Below are 16094 nucleotides of genomic sequence, written 5' to 3'. Positions count from 1 at the left end.
GTTCTTGCCATATCTTCAAGAGCCCAATTATTTCTTTCCACAACACCTTTTTGTTGAGGTGTTCTTGGAGGTGAAAAATTATGAGTGATGCCATTTCTAGCACAAAATTTATCGAATTTAGCATTGTCAAACTCTGTGCCATGATCTGACCTGATATTTATTAAATTATGGCTCATCTTCACTTGGATCGTTTTAACAAATGCAACAAATACTTTAAATATTTCATCCTTGGATCTGAGAAATAGAGTCGAGGTGAATCTGGAATAGTCATCCACAATAACAAAGATGTACTTCTTTCCTCCTCTACTTGGCACTCTCATAGGTCCACATAGATCCATATGAAGGAGATCAAGTGGCCTTGAAGTGCTGAATTCCTTTTTGGTCTTGAAAGAAGATCTAACTTGCTTTCCTCTTACACATGCATCACACACTTTATGATTCGTGAAGCTTGAGTTGGGCAGGCCACGAACCAGGTCCTTCTTGACCAACTTGTTCAGCAACATAAAGCTTGTATGACCCAATCTTCGGTGCCATGGTTCAACATCATCATCTATAGCACTCAGACAACTGAGATATCCATTTTTCAGAGATTCAAAGTCAGCAACATAGATGTTTTTGTATATTTTGGCTACCAAAACCACTTCATCAGTCACAAGATTTGTGACCGTGCATATGTTTGACACAAATTCCACTTTGTTTCCCTTGTCACAGATTTGGGAGACACTTAGCAAGTTGTACTTCAACCCATTCACGTAGTACACATTTTCAATTGAGTGAGAAAGAGACTTCACAATCCTGTCAACTCCCAGAATATATCCCTTTTTGTCGTTTTCAAAAGATACACTCCCTCCTTGCAGGGCTTTGAGTGAAAGAAAATCATTTGTGCTTCCAGTCATGTGCTTTGAGTAGCCACTATGCATGCACCATTGTTGGCTACTCCCTTTCACTGCTCCCTGCACAAGGAAATCAAGGGTAAGACTTAGGAACTCAAATAAGTTTAGGTCCCTTGTAACGAGGAAAGGGATGAATCAGGACCTTTTTGGTCCAAGCAGGCATCACACTTTTTTTATATAAGGAACCAGGTTATATAGCAGTAGTTACCCTTTTTTTTTGCAAAAATTTTGTTTTCTGTTGGGACTGAAATTTGGCCTTACAGGTATCCTTAAAGTGTCCATTGTTACCACGGTGAGTGCAGAGCCAATTATCAGGTACAGCAACTATGAGGGTTGTAAGGAGTCTTTTCCCTTTGAAACCCTATCCCTAGCATGTCTCCTCCATTGTTTTTATACAAGGAAGTGATAGCATCAGAGGACCAGGTCCACTTAAGTGATTTTTCTAGATCACTCTTAACCCTTCCTAGATCTTCCTGAAGTTGCTTATTTTTCTCAAGCTCAGCACACAGACTAGATTTCACTGATTTTAACTCGTCTTCAATATTAAGATGTTCCTCACTTGCAACTTCCTTTCCCTTTCAAAAATATCATGGTTTCCTTCTACTTTTTGCTCATCAATTATTTCCTTTAGGTCTACTACTACCACTAATAGGTCATCTCTCTCATGCTCTACGTTAGCTACTTTCTCAGTTAAGGCTTCTTTCTCAACTTTAAGACTCTCGATTGTCTCTTTTAGATCAACCATAACAACTATTAGGTCATCCCTCTCATGTTCTATGTTTGCAATTATTTCAGTCAAGGCATCTTTTTCCCTTTACAAACTCTCAATGGTTGCTAGATCATCTCTCTCGTGTTCTACTTCTCCTAGTTCCATAGTTAAAGCATTTTTATTATTTATAAAACTGTGGTAAGCATCAATTAAAATATTTTCCAGGGACATAAATCTTTTTGGAGAGTAAGACTTCAGATTTCTTTGAACATCTAGAAAGTTTACCTCATCGTCATCATCTTCATCATCGTCAGATTGTTCCATCAGGGCAAAGATAGAGTCATATTCAGTTGCTTCACTTTCCACTGCCATCATGGAGATGTCATATTTGTCATCATGTTCACCGGATTCACTGGAGGAGTCTCCACATGCAACAAGATCTTGTTTCACAATGTTGTTAGCAACATCGTTTCTTTTGAATCATTTGTCAGGAACCTGGTTCCTCTTAGCTATTTTTTCTGAGTTGTGTTTGTACTGATATTGTTTTAGGAGAGGACAATCTTTAATGAAATGCCCTAACATTCCACACTTATGAAATAAGTCATAGCCTCTTGGCTTGCTGGAGCTGCCCCGCTTTGGAATACCTCTATTTCTGCGAACCATTTTCTAAAATCTCTTTGTCAAGTAAGCCATATCAGCATCCTCACCACTTGATTCATTGTTGTCTATATTGAGGACCAGGTTCTTCTCCCTCTTGGGCTCTCTTCTCTCATTATCCTTCTTCTTCTTCTTCTTCTTCTTCTTCTTCTTCTTCTTCTTCTTCTTCTTCTTCTTCTTCTTCTTCTTCTTCATTTCGTAAGTTTTCAAATTCCCAATGAGTTCATCAATGGTCAGCTTCTGTAGATCCTTTGTCTCCGTGATAGCATTTACTTTGCTTTCAAAGGAACTAGGTAAAACACTAAGTATTTTTCTGACAAGTTTGTTCCTTGGAATGATTTCTCCCAGAGAATGGAGCTCATTGATGATGGAGGTGAATCGAGTATGCATGTCTTGGATGGACTCATCGTCTTTTATCTTGAAAAGCTCGTACTCTGTGGTAAGCATGTCAATCTTTGACTGCTTAACTTGGGTTGTCTCTTCATGAACTATTTGAAGAGCTTCCCAGATCTCTTTAGCAGATTGGCATGCTGATATCTTGTTGTATTCATCTGGACCAATACCACAGACAAGAATTGTTTTTGCTCAAAAGTTCTTCTTTATGGCCTTGCGATCAGCATCATTGAATTCTTTTCTTGTTTTGGAAAATGTTACTGCTGGGTCACCAATGGTCTTCGTAGGGACGAAGGTTCCATCCCATATAACGTCCCAGAGCTCTGAATCTTCAGCTATGATAAAATCATGCATCCTTGTCTTCCACCATCCATTGCATTGGTCGTTGAATCTAGGTGGTCTGTAGGTAGATTGACCTTCTTCAAAGTTTGGTGGAGCAGCCATGGGGATCCTTTCTAAGTGTTAGCCTGATAGAAAGAACCCGCTCTGATAGAAACTATGGATCCACCAAACTGTATAGAGAACCAGGTTCTCTATTAGTTTCTACAGAATGCACACACACAACAGTAAGTAAATGACACAATAGAATTTTACGTGGAAAACTCCCAGCTCTTGGGATTAAAAATCACGACCTATCCTTGTAGGATTTAAACTTCACTATTGAACAAACTTCAGATTACAACCTATTATAACCTAGGAATTAACCTTTTAATCCCTCACTAACTTGTAATAATTCTATTACAATCCACTTTGTAATAACTCTATTACAAAGATTTACACTTCACTAACTCTAGCCAAGACACAAACACAGAGTTTATGATTTAATAAAAGTTTCCTACACAATTGCTTTTAACTAAGCTAGGTATGAATTACAAATAAAGAACTTAAACAAAGGTGCAACATAACTAAGGATATGTAGTGAGTCAATGCAGGGAGCTGGTCCTTGTTATGTTGTTCTTTGTTCTTGAAGCACTTGAGAATCGATTGCTGGATTGATACACAGACTTGAGAGAGTGCTAGATGGATTCTTCAATCTTCAAGTCATGTTTTGCCTTTGGTTCAATATTAATATAATATTGGTGACATCGCTTGAATGGTGCAAGCACGTTTGGTACGAGAGCATTCCCAATGAAGTTGACTGTTACACTGTTTTGCAGTGTTGCGTGTGCATGCAGCAACTTTACAGCTGTTGGAAGTTGATTGGTACGGTCAACAAGGGAACTGGTGTTCATCTATTCCCTTTGTTGTTTCTTTGACTTCTTAAGAGTTGATTTTCGTCTCCCGCTTGAGACTTGTTATTCTCAGATACTTGAGGTATCTGGTTCTTATCATTAAAATTGTTAGATCATCAAAATATAACAAGAATGCATATATCCTATGAATAAATCCTATCAATAACGGAAAATCTCGTCACATACGACGAAGACATAATATCGTCAGACAACTACTCTCTAGTGGAATTATCACAATTGACTACATAAAGTCAAAAGATAATGTGTCGGATCCACTTACAAAAGGCTTAAATAGAGAGGCACTTGATAAAATATCAAAGGGAATGGGACTATGGACGAGGAAAAATCACTATGGCGGTAACTCTATGTCACGACCCAAAATCCAACTAGTCGTGATGGCACCTAACCCAACCCGCTAGGTAAGCCAACTTTCAATTATCCAATTCCAATAACAATTATTAAAGCAATATAAGTAAATAATTATCTTAGCCTTATACATTCCCCAAGAACTGGTAGTACAAATCATGAGCTTCTAAGAATAGAGTATAAAAGCGGAAATAAAATAAATACATAGTCTGTTTGAATAGTACATAAACCGAGCTTTTATAAAATCTAAGGCTACCCTGAACATAAGGCAGCTACAATAGGAACGCAGGTATATCTTCAACTCCCGCAACCATCGAGCACAGCAACAACAACAACCAACATCTGCACACAATGTGCAGAAGTGTAGTATCAGTACAACCGACCCTATGTACTGAGTAAGTAACAAACCTAGCCGTAGGTTGAAAGTAGTGACGAGCTTCCACCAAGGTTGAGTCCAAAACCAATAGTCCACAACAATCCATAACAACATAAAGCAAATAATACGAGAAGTAACTCAGGGATAAAATACTCATCCAAATAATGATTTCAAAAATAGTAGTTCTTTCTTTCAAATACACCAGTGAAAACCCAAATCGTTTGCCGAAGTTGCCAATAATATGAATAGTTTGAAAACAATAAATTTCTCCAAAAATCTTTTCAATAATAAATAATATATTTCATTTTCCTTCCAGATGACCCGTGTAAAACAAATGCGTCACTATGCCCATCTGTCAAAATGTGTGAGAAATCATGAATGATGTGATGTTGTACAGCATGAGGAAAAATACATCTATATGCCTGTATGTCATGTGTGCATGCCAATGCGATGCAACTCAGTGATAAAATCATAAATAGCCCCTCGGGCAGAACATCACTCACATACAGCCCCTCGGGCAAACCTCACAGTCACTCGTGCCACTCGGGCATACCTCACAATCACTCTTGCCATTCGGGCATACCTCACAATCAATCTTGCCACTCAGGCATACCTCACAATCACTCATGCCTCCCAGTCACTCAGCACTCGGCACTCGCACTCAGTAGGTACCTGCGCTCACTAGGGGTGTGTAGAGACTCCGGAGGGGCTCTTTCAGCCCAAGCGCTATAATCTGCATGGACAACTCACGTGTTGCACGGACAACTCACGTGCTATAATAATAAAGTATGCTACAGGCGGGCAGCTCCGATCCACACTCATCCTCACAATCAGGCCCTTGGCTCAAACATGTTGCGGCGTGCAGCCCGATCCCATAAATATGCAACATGCTGCGGCGTGCAGCCTGCACCCATAAATATCCTCACAAATCAGGCCCTCGGCCTCACTCAGTCATAAACCTCTCAAGCCACTCGGGCATTTCAGTAAAACAGGGCATTCAGCCCAAAACATTTATATGCATCAAAATAGAGTCATAAAATTAAGTTTTGATATACAATGAAATGAATATGACTGAGTATGTACTTTCAATTTAAAACAAATAATTTACAGCAATATGACCTCTGTGGGTCCCAATAATACTGGCACATAGCCTCAATCAGGATTTTTAATATGCTTTTCAGCTTAATTTCTCTAACTCATAAAATGCATGAAAAATGACAAGATCATTTAACTACAAAATTTCACATAAACAATTATGCCACAATTTCTATAGTGCACGCCCACACGCCCGTCACCTAGCATGTGTGTCACCTCCCAACAATTTACAAAATACATATATTCAGGGTTCATACCCTCAACTCCAAGATTAGAAGAGTTACTTACCTCGAACAAGCCAAATCTAATGTCGAGCAAGCTAAGCAATGCTCCAGAAATTTCATTATGCGCGTATCAACTTCCAAAGGGCTCGAATCTAGTCACAATTAATTTGATTCAGCTCACAAAAATTATAGGAATTAATTCCATATCAAAATATTAATATTTTCCAAAAATCCGAAATTACGCCCCAAAAATCACTCGTGGGGCCCACGTCTCGGAATCCGATAAAACTCACAAAATCCGAACTCCAATTCAACCACGAGTTAACCCATACCAAAATTACTCAAATCCGACCACAACTCGGCCTTCAAATCCTCAATTAAAGTCTATAAATATTTCTACTATTTTCAACCCAAAACACTAATTTGTTGATAAAAACAATAATAGATTCGTGTAATTTAACCAAAACCGAGTTAGAATCGCTTACCCCATTGTTTTCCTTGAAAAACTCCCGAAAATCGCCTCTTCCCGACCTCAAATCCGTCAAAAATGAAAAATGGGACGAAGTCCCATTTTCAGAACTTAAACTCACTGCCCGGGCTTTTCTTCTTCGCGAACGAGGTCAGTGCCTCGCGTTCGCGAAGCACAAAATAGTTCCCGTCCAAATTCCTCCTTCACGAACGCGACATCACCCTCGCGTTCGCGAAGCACAAAGTGCCTCTGCCTCAATGCCTTCTACGCGAACGCGTTCAACCAATCGCGAAGTCGATACTTCATTTCCCCTCACTACGCAAACGCGACACCCCGTACGCGAACGCGTAGACCAATTTCCTGGGGTCCTCAGCTACTTCCTCTCTTCTTCGCGAACGCGTAACACCTCTCGCTTTCACGATGCACACCCAGTCCAGCCTTCACGAACGCGAAGAGAAAATATTTCCAGCCTCTCAGTTCCTCTTCGCGAACGCGAGGCTCCACTCGCAAACGCGATGAAGGAAACTAGATGGTGCATCAGAAAAATTCCAGCAGAGTTCCAAGTCCAAAATCCAACCCCCTAACCATCCGAAACTTACCCGAGCCCCTCAGGACCTCAACCAAATATACCAACAAGTCCTAATATATCATAAGGACTTAGTCGAACCCTCAAATTACCTCAAACAATGCTAAAACCTTGAATTGCACCCCAATTCAAGCCTAATGAACTTTGCAATTTCTAGTTTCTACAAACGATTTCGGAACCTATCAATTCACATTCGATTGACCTCAAACTTTGCGCACAAGTCACATTTCACATTACGGACCTATTCCAATTTCCAGAATCGGATTCCGACCCCGATATCAAAAAGTCAACCCGTGGTCAAACTTCCCAAAAAATTCAACTTTCGACATTTTAAGCCTAATTCTACTACGGACCTCCAAATAATTTTTCGGACACGCTTCTAAGTCCAAAATCACCATACGGAGCTATTGGAATCATCAGAATTAAATTCCGAGGTCGTTTACATATAAGTCGATATCCGGTCACTATTTTAACTTAAGCTTTAAACCTTGTAACTAAGTGTTCCAATTCATTCCAAAACCTCACCGGATCCGAACCAATTGCCCCGGCAAGTCACACAACAACTGTAAAGCCCACTTTGAACAGTAAATGGGGAAACGAGGTTGTAATATCAAAACGACCGGTCGGGTTGTTACATTCTCCCCCACTTAAATATACGTTCATCCTCGAACGTGCCAAGAGTTGTTTCCAAGCCATCAAATCACTGTTCCATCTTACCACATATGTACCTGGGGTTGAACCCACGTCACCCTATTCCATATGAGCTTGACAACACAATACAACTGAAATCATTGATTTAACTTTAGCCCATAAACCTTTAGAATTTCTTTCAAGACACGAATCTTATATTTACACCCGGTATGAGTCTGAACAAGCTGTATCAAGCCATAACCATAACCATAACCACGGACACAATCACCTAACATATTACACAACTCGCATGCTCATAGCACCATTCCTGACCACAGTGACTACTCCAAAACCAACCAAATACTAGTATTAAAACCATATCGAACCAAACCTCATCCCAAAACCTTCGTACACTGTTGATAGTAAAAGAAACACGCGAAATTTCATGACTACTTACCAGATCAACAAGTCACGGAGCTCTCTTGTCCCAACCAGAACCATAATTGCTTTTTGAGCTGACTTTCAATATTATACTCCCAAATATATCGAATCAATCCTGATAGTACCCATTCCAGGTCCAATGACCTTATATTACTAAACATAATTGTTCCACAGGCATACCGTACCAATATAACTCAGAGCCACAACCCGTGCCATCCGTGCACCAATACGCAACTATTCAAATGTACCCAGTCATGGAAAATGACTCAAATGAGAGAACTGCCCCACCAGATTAACAAGTACCGCCACAACGAAATGCTAAAAATTCATCATATACCATAGAACCATCACCCGATCCTAACACAAGGTTCATACCTTAACATAAATCCGCTGCAATGCGTGACCCCATCCAAACGTTGGTCCATAATATGTACCTCGAGCCACCCCGCTCAAAATCAATAACCACAAAGAGGCAAATGACAAAATAAATGCCACACAAAACCTGAAAGAACATAACCATTACGCTATCGATCATGCAATACCCAAATACTCATCACACTCAAATTCCGCTATAAAGCTCAAATAGAACCGCACCATCTGTGCACATAACCAATGAATCACAGCTCTTCGTAGCATAAAAGAGTAACTCACAGATCATTTGAGAACACAAATAAGTTCAACATCAACCAAATGACACATCCCTCAATAATAGCAGTATGGAGCCAACTATTCTGGCTCGGTGTAGAATACACATCTTAATCGGGCCTACCTATGGACCCCCAGATCAACTCGGGTTACCCATAAATAGATAAAAATCACTCCGAAAATCCATAATGACTGAATCATAACACATTTCATCATCTAGCTACCTCCGACCACAACTTCACAGTCCACAACCATGAAACAATCTGCTCCTGGGAACTCCCAATCTCCAAATCCATTGAACACACGAATCCCCATATTTGATTCCATCTCCACCGCCCGAATGCCTAACACCTCTCTCATACACGAAGTAGTAATCGTATTCATCTAGTCATTTGGAACCGCCTATGATGTCTAAGAATTCATGACCATTTTTCCCAAACTCCGTTACCTTCCTTTAAGACTGAACTGCCACCTTGTACATATAAATCTAACTTCCGCACAACACATAACATCTATCTTGCCATCATGTGAAAAGCACAAGAATCTCATTATCAACTCTGGTCACCAGCAAATTACATATCCGGTTAGTTAGAAACCTTTATCTTGCTTCCTTCCAAGAGGAAATCACAATACACAACACGTTCTCCACACCGGTAGAAACCATCAAGAATACTTTGGAATCCATTTGCACATAATCAAGCCCTTAAAACTAAATTCCTCTAACTCGACCAAGCCGCGCAGGTCTCCAAGTCCAGGTGTATTGCCACAAAGAACCTGTAGAAAACCCCCACATCATAAGCACCCAAAGAACCGATCATATCCATTACCATACTGATCCAACCTACTACCCAGTTGTCCTATTTTCTCCAAGTCCCTTCTGAATTTGTCTTCAGATTGATACTTCTTCTTGCTAAAATACCACGATCTTTAACCACAACTTACCCTACAAACCTTAGCATAGAACCACAACGCCCTACGGCCCATAAGCAATTGTATTCTTCTTAAGCACCTTCAAAAATACTACAACTATAACACTCACTCTGAGAATACCTTATGTGAATTTGAAATTGTTCTTCTTACCTTCCTTATGCAAAAATGTAGAATCCATAGTTATATAGAATTTTCGCAAGTCCAGGCACCATCAAACGCAAATCTCGGATTTTATCCCTACACAAGTCCGAAAATATTCTCAATTGCTATATATAATTCTCAAACCCACTGGAATTTTCTCGGGAGTCACCCACTTTACTCAAATCTAATTGCACCGCCCAAATGGGCCCCAAGACACGTGCCCCATTAGCACCACAATACTCAAAGAAGTAACTCTACTTTAACACACATATCAAATTCATACTCCGTGCGCACTACATCATTTACCAATAACAACTCACTCATCCCGTGAATTTCATTTACTCATACGTGCAATATAATCCTTAACCAGGAATTTTCTTATTCGAGTCATCCTCGATATCAACTTCTGCAAGTCATAGCTAACCCACAAGTATGCCTCAGACCAAAATTAAAATTTAACACCTAACCATGAAATCAAATGGTCAATAGCGGACTCCCCTACTTGGCTCAAAGCCATAGGTTAAAACATTCCATAACTCACAATACCAATACTCTCTTACTGACATAATGCCACAGTCATTCCAACGAAACTTCTTCCCAAGTTCATACAACGCCAACCATAAATATACCTCAATCATCCGCTAAGCTCGTTTTCATCCTCTTAACACACAAGTCAACTTTCTCCACCAGATTCAGATTCAAATCTCCACCCATACACCCCGTCGGCAGAAAGAAACTCTCTGCTCACATCATAAGGAATACTCCTACGTAGATTACTCCGCAGGGGATAATCCACCTTCTTAGCCTCAATCTGGTATCTTGTTATACCCTTTCGCAGTCACAATTACTATGCAATCACTTAGCCTATCTGAGTCCAAACTCATTAACTAGATGTGAGAATTTAGTTTTACCCCAAAATTTAACAATGTGAAAGATCCTTCAAAACATTCATACTGGAGATTGTACGCCACATCAATTCGAAAATCAAGCACCCAATGGCCTTTCCTTTACATTTCAAGGAAACACTTCTCGTCATATTCAAATTGTCTTAACACAACCCGCATTTACATCATACTCATCACAAAGCCATTCCGCCGCTGATCGAGCCATAACTTCCACTCATAGGGATATTACCGGACATATGAGTCCAAATGTACAGGTTTCGACTGAAACTACCGAGCCTAAGTTGCGGTCTAAGCCTGGCCTCAAGTCCTCCAGACCGGCCCATTACCAAAACATAGAATACACATCTCGCACATCATCCCTGAAATCACAAGCCGACGATACACAACTGATACTGAGCGCTCATGTGCGCATACGAATACGTGGAAGGAATTCAAAGAGTTATATTTCAAGCTGAATCAATCTCGCACGACAAGGAAAGAAAGATGGGAAGTATATATCCTAAATGCCCTGTAGCCTCTCGAAGATAAGTATGAACGTCATCATACCGATCTGCAAGAATCTACTAGACACTTGCTCATGACTTGTAGAACCTATGAACCTAGAGCTCTGATACCACCTTGTCACGACCCAAAATCCAACTAGTCGTGATGGCACCTAACCCAACCCGCTAGATAAGCCAACTTTCAATTATCCAATTCTAATAACAATTATTAAAGCAATTTAAGTAAATAATTATCTTAAGCGAAAATGAAATAAATACATAGTCTGTTTGAATAGTACATAAACAGAGCTTTTATAAAATCTAAGGCTACCCTGAACAAGAGGCAGCTACAACAGAAATGCGGGTACATCTTCAAGTCCCGCAACTATCGAGCACAGCAACAACAACAGCCAACATCTGCACACAATATGCAGAAGTGTAGTATCAGTACAACCGACCCTATGTACTGAGTAAGTAACAAACCTAGCCGTAGGTTGAAAGTAGTGACGAGTTTCCACCAAGGTCAGGTCCAATACCAATAGTCCACAACAATCCATAACAACATAAAGCAAATAATACGAGAAGTAACTGAGGGATAAAATACTCATCCAAATAATGATTTCAAAAATAGTAGTTCTTTCTTTCAAATACACCATTGAAAACCCAAATCGTTTGCCGAAGTTTCCAATAATATGAATAGTTTGAAAACAATAAATTTCTCCAAAAATCTTTTCAATAATAAATAATATGTTTCATTTTCCTTTCGGATGACCCGTGTAAAATAAATGCATCACTATGCCCATCTGTCAAAATATGTGAGAAATCATGAATGATGTGATATTGTACAGCATGAGGAAAAATACATATCTATGCCTGTATGTCATGTGTGCATGCCAATGCGATGCAACTCAGTGATAAAATCATAAATAGCCCCTCAGGCAGAACATCACTCATATACAGCCCCTCGGGCAAACCTCACAGTCACTCGTGCCACTCGGGCATACCTTACAATCACTCTTGCCACTCGGGCATACCTCACAATCACTCATGCCTCCTAGTCACTAGGCAATCGCACTCAGTAGGTACCTGCGCTCACTAGGGGTGTGTACAGACTCTGGAGGGGCTCTTTCAGCCAAGCGTTATAATCTGCACGGACAACTAACGTGTTGTACGGACAACTAACGTGCTGCACGGACAACTCACATGCTATAATAATAAAGTATGCTGCAGGCGGGCATCCCCGATCCACATTCATCCTCACAATTAGGCCCTCGGCCGATATCAAATATGCTGCGGTGTGCAACCCGATCCCATAAATATGCAACATGTTGTGGCGTGCAACCCGATCCCATAAATATCCTCACAAATCAGGCCCTCGGCCTCACTCAGTCATAAACCTCTCAAGCCACTCCGGCATTTCAGTAAAACAGGGCATTCGACCCAAAACATTTATATGCATCAAAATAGAGTCATAAAATTGAGTTATGATATGCAATGAAATGAATATGACTGAGTATGAATTTTCAATTTAAAACAAATAATTCACAATAATATGACCTCTGTGGGTCCCAATAATACTGTCACATAGCCTCAATCATGATTTTTATTATGCTTTTCAACTTAATTTCTCTAACTCATAAAACGCATGGAAAATGCCAAGATCATTTAACTAAAAAATTTCACAGAAATAATTATGTCATAATTTCTATAGTGCACGCCCACACGCCCGTCACCTAGCATGTGCGTCACCTCCCAACAATTCACAAAATACATATATTCAGGGTTCATACCCTCAACTCCAAGATTAGAAGAGTTACTTACCTCGAACAAGCCAAATCTAATGTCGAGCAAGCTAAGCAATGCTCCAGAAATTCCATTCTGCGTGTATCAACTTCCAAAGGGCTCGAATCTAGTCACAACTAATTTGATTCAGCTCACAAAAATTATAGGAATTAATTCCATTTCAAAATATTAATTTTTTCCAAAAATCTAAAGTTACGCCCCAAAAATCACCCGTGGGGCCCACGTCTCTGAATCCGATAAAACTCACAAAATCCGAACTTCCATTCAACCACGAGTCCAACCATACCAAAATTACTCAAATCCGACCACAACTCGGCCTTCGAATCCTCAATTAAAATGCTATGAATTTTTCTACTATTTTCAACCCAAAACACTAATTTGTTGATAAAAACAATATTAGATTCGTGTAATTCAACCAAAATCGAGTTAGAATCGCTTACCCCATTATTTTCCTTGAAAAACTCCCAAAAATCGCCTTTTTCCGAGCTCAAATCCGTCAAAAATGGAAAATCGCCTCGTCCCATTTTTAGAACTTAAACTCACTGCCCAGGCTTTTCTTCTTCGCGAACGAGGTCAGTACCTCGCGTTCGCGAAGCACAAAATAGATCCCGTCCAAATTCCTCCTTCGCGAACGCGATATCACCCTCGCATTCGCGAAGCACAAAGCGCCTCTGCCTCAATGCCTTCTGCGCGAACGCGTTCAACCAATCGCGAACGCGATGCTTCATTTCCCCTCACTACGCAAATGCGACACCCCCTACGCGAATGCGTAGACCAATTACACGGGGTCCTCAGCTACTTCCTCTCTTCTTCGCGAACGCGTAACACCTCTCGCGTTCGCGATGCACACCCAGTCTACCCTTCGCGAACGTGAAGAGCAAATATTTCCAGCCTCTCAGTTCCTCTTCGCGAACGCGAGGCTCCACTCGCGAAAGCGATGAAGGAAACCAGATGGTGCATCGGAAAAATTCCAGCAGAGTTCCAAGTCCAAAATCCAACCCGCTAACCATACGAAACTTATCCGAGCCCCCCGGGACATCAACCAAATATAACAACAAGTCCTAAAATATCATCCGGACTTAGTCTAACCCTAAAATCACCTCAAACAACGCTAAAACCATGAATTACACCCCAATTCAAGCCTAATGAACTTTGCAATTTCTAGTTTCTACAAACGACTCCGGAACCTATCAATTCACGTCCGATTGACCTTAAATTTTGCGCACAAGTCACATTTCACATTACGGACCTATTCCAATTTCCAGAATCGAATTCCGACCTCGATATCAAAAAGTCAACCCCCGGTCAATCTTTCCAAAAAATTCAACTTTCGGCATTTCAAGCCTAATTCCACTACGGACCTCCAAATAATTTTTCGGACACGCTTCTAAGTCCCAAATTACCATACAGAGTTATTGGAATCATCAGAATTAAATTCCGAGGTCATTTACACATAAGTCGACATCCGGTCACTATTTTAACTTAAGCTTTAAACCTTGTAACTAAGTGTTCCAATTCATTCCAAAACCTCACCGGACACGAACCAATTGCCCCGTCAAGTCACACAATAACTATAAAGCCCACTTTGAGCAGTAAATAGGGAAACGGGGTTGTAATACTCAAAACGACCGGTCGGGTCATTACACTCTACCTAGAAGACTGGAGATCCCAAGATCTAGGTTCAAGGAGATCAAACAAAGTCATTAATGATGGTTCAACATTGTCAAATGAAAATTTTATTTTTTCTCATAATGAGACAATATTCAGTACCAAGGATAAAGCGTTAAGGTGTTTTAATGGTTTCTAAGTTTGATACAGAGTATGTCAAATAGTGTATCTATGGTATAACACGTTTAGGAATTACCTATATATGTGTGAAGTGTAAGTCGCTTCAAGGAGAATTCTGTAAGGAAAGTTCGCTACGCACTTATGAACCAGGCGGTGTTCATGGCTGAAACGAATACAACAATGAGAACCAAAGGTGGTTAAAGGGCTTATTGTGTGACTTATGGTTGTCTAGGTATACACCAAAGTTCGACGGTTCAAAGATATCAAATCTACTGATTGACCGAGTATATCCGACATAAGTTCACTAAAGAAAGTTCAAAGGGAAACGTACTTATCCAGATGCAATTAATCTTTGATTGTAAATCACACAGTTTTTTATGCATGCATATTTTTAGATATCCATTCCCCATTCATGTGGGGGATTGTTGGGTTTTATATAATAAGAGGTGTGAATGGAAAATGGAGGAAAAAGATTTGGAGGGAAACAAAAAGTTTGAAGTTGTTTCCTTTACTAATGCACTTTGTCCCTCATCGGAAAAAGGAAAGAAAATCTTTATGCTTATATAGAGAAGCACATCTTCTAGATCTTAAAGAGTTGAGAAGAAGTGGTGCCTCGCGCCGTCATCGCTCGCTCGCTCGGCTCGGCTCGGCTTCGGTCAATTGATTTGATTGATTCGGCCAATTTTTTGGACCAATTTTATTTCCCGTTTTTCGTTATTTATTCCTGATATATTTTTACGAATAATTTCCTAACGCCTAATGGTCGTTTTTTAAATTAAAATTCGCGACCAAATAGAAAAGTTTTCTACCGAAACAGTACCTCATGTGAACAGGTACTTTCGCATCTATTCAACCCAGACTTTCTGGCTATAAATTCAGAGGTTTATCCTCACTTTCAGACCACGAAAAATTTGCATACTGTCCCCTCTCTCTTCTGCATTTCTGCACTGTCTTTTAAAAGAAAAAACGTAAGCATCAGTGTGATTTACTGTCGTTTGTTGAGTTCGACGAGGTTATGTAATTTTCACTGTCAGTATTACAGAATAGTTGTTCCGTTCTATCTTAGGAGGAATTAATCCAACAACCTTGGGCAACAGTGAGGGGATTAAATTCTTTAAGGAAACACAGTTTTCTGTTGGGCTCGAAACGTTCTTCATCTTATTTTATTTCTGTCTTTTGTTTCTGGTTTCGTTTCATTTTGCAGAAATTATATTTTTGAATACAGATTAGAACAATTTTCTCCCCTAGTTTCTCGCATTGTTTATCAGTGCCTTTTTGTATTGATTTGGGATCTAAGATAACTCAAATGCTGGTAAATACTGGAGTTGA

At 40.0% G+C, this 16094-nt stretch overlaps 1 protein-coding gene across 2 annotated transcripts in view; it reads left to right on the top strand.

The window, feature by feature from the left end:
* Positions 1-16094, top strand: part of LOC104094747 (uncharacterized) — a 101611-nt gene that overhangs the window by 44584 nt on the left and 40933 nt on the right. The window lies entirely within an intron of this gene.

Source organism: Nicotiana tomentosiformis, chromosome 6 (assembly GCF_000390325.3).
Source record: "Nicotiana tomentosiformis chromosome 6, ASM39032v3, whole genome shotgun sequence".
NCBI classification, from domain to species: Eukaryota; Viridiplantae; Streptophyta; class Magnoliopsida; order Solanales; family Solanaceae; genus Nicotiana; species Nicotiana tomentosiformis.
Note: the sequence above shows the minus strand (reverse complement) of the source record. Positions and strands in the feature narration are given on the sequence as shown.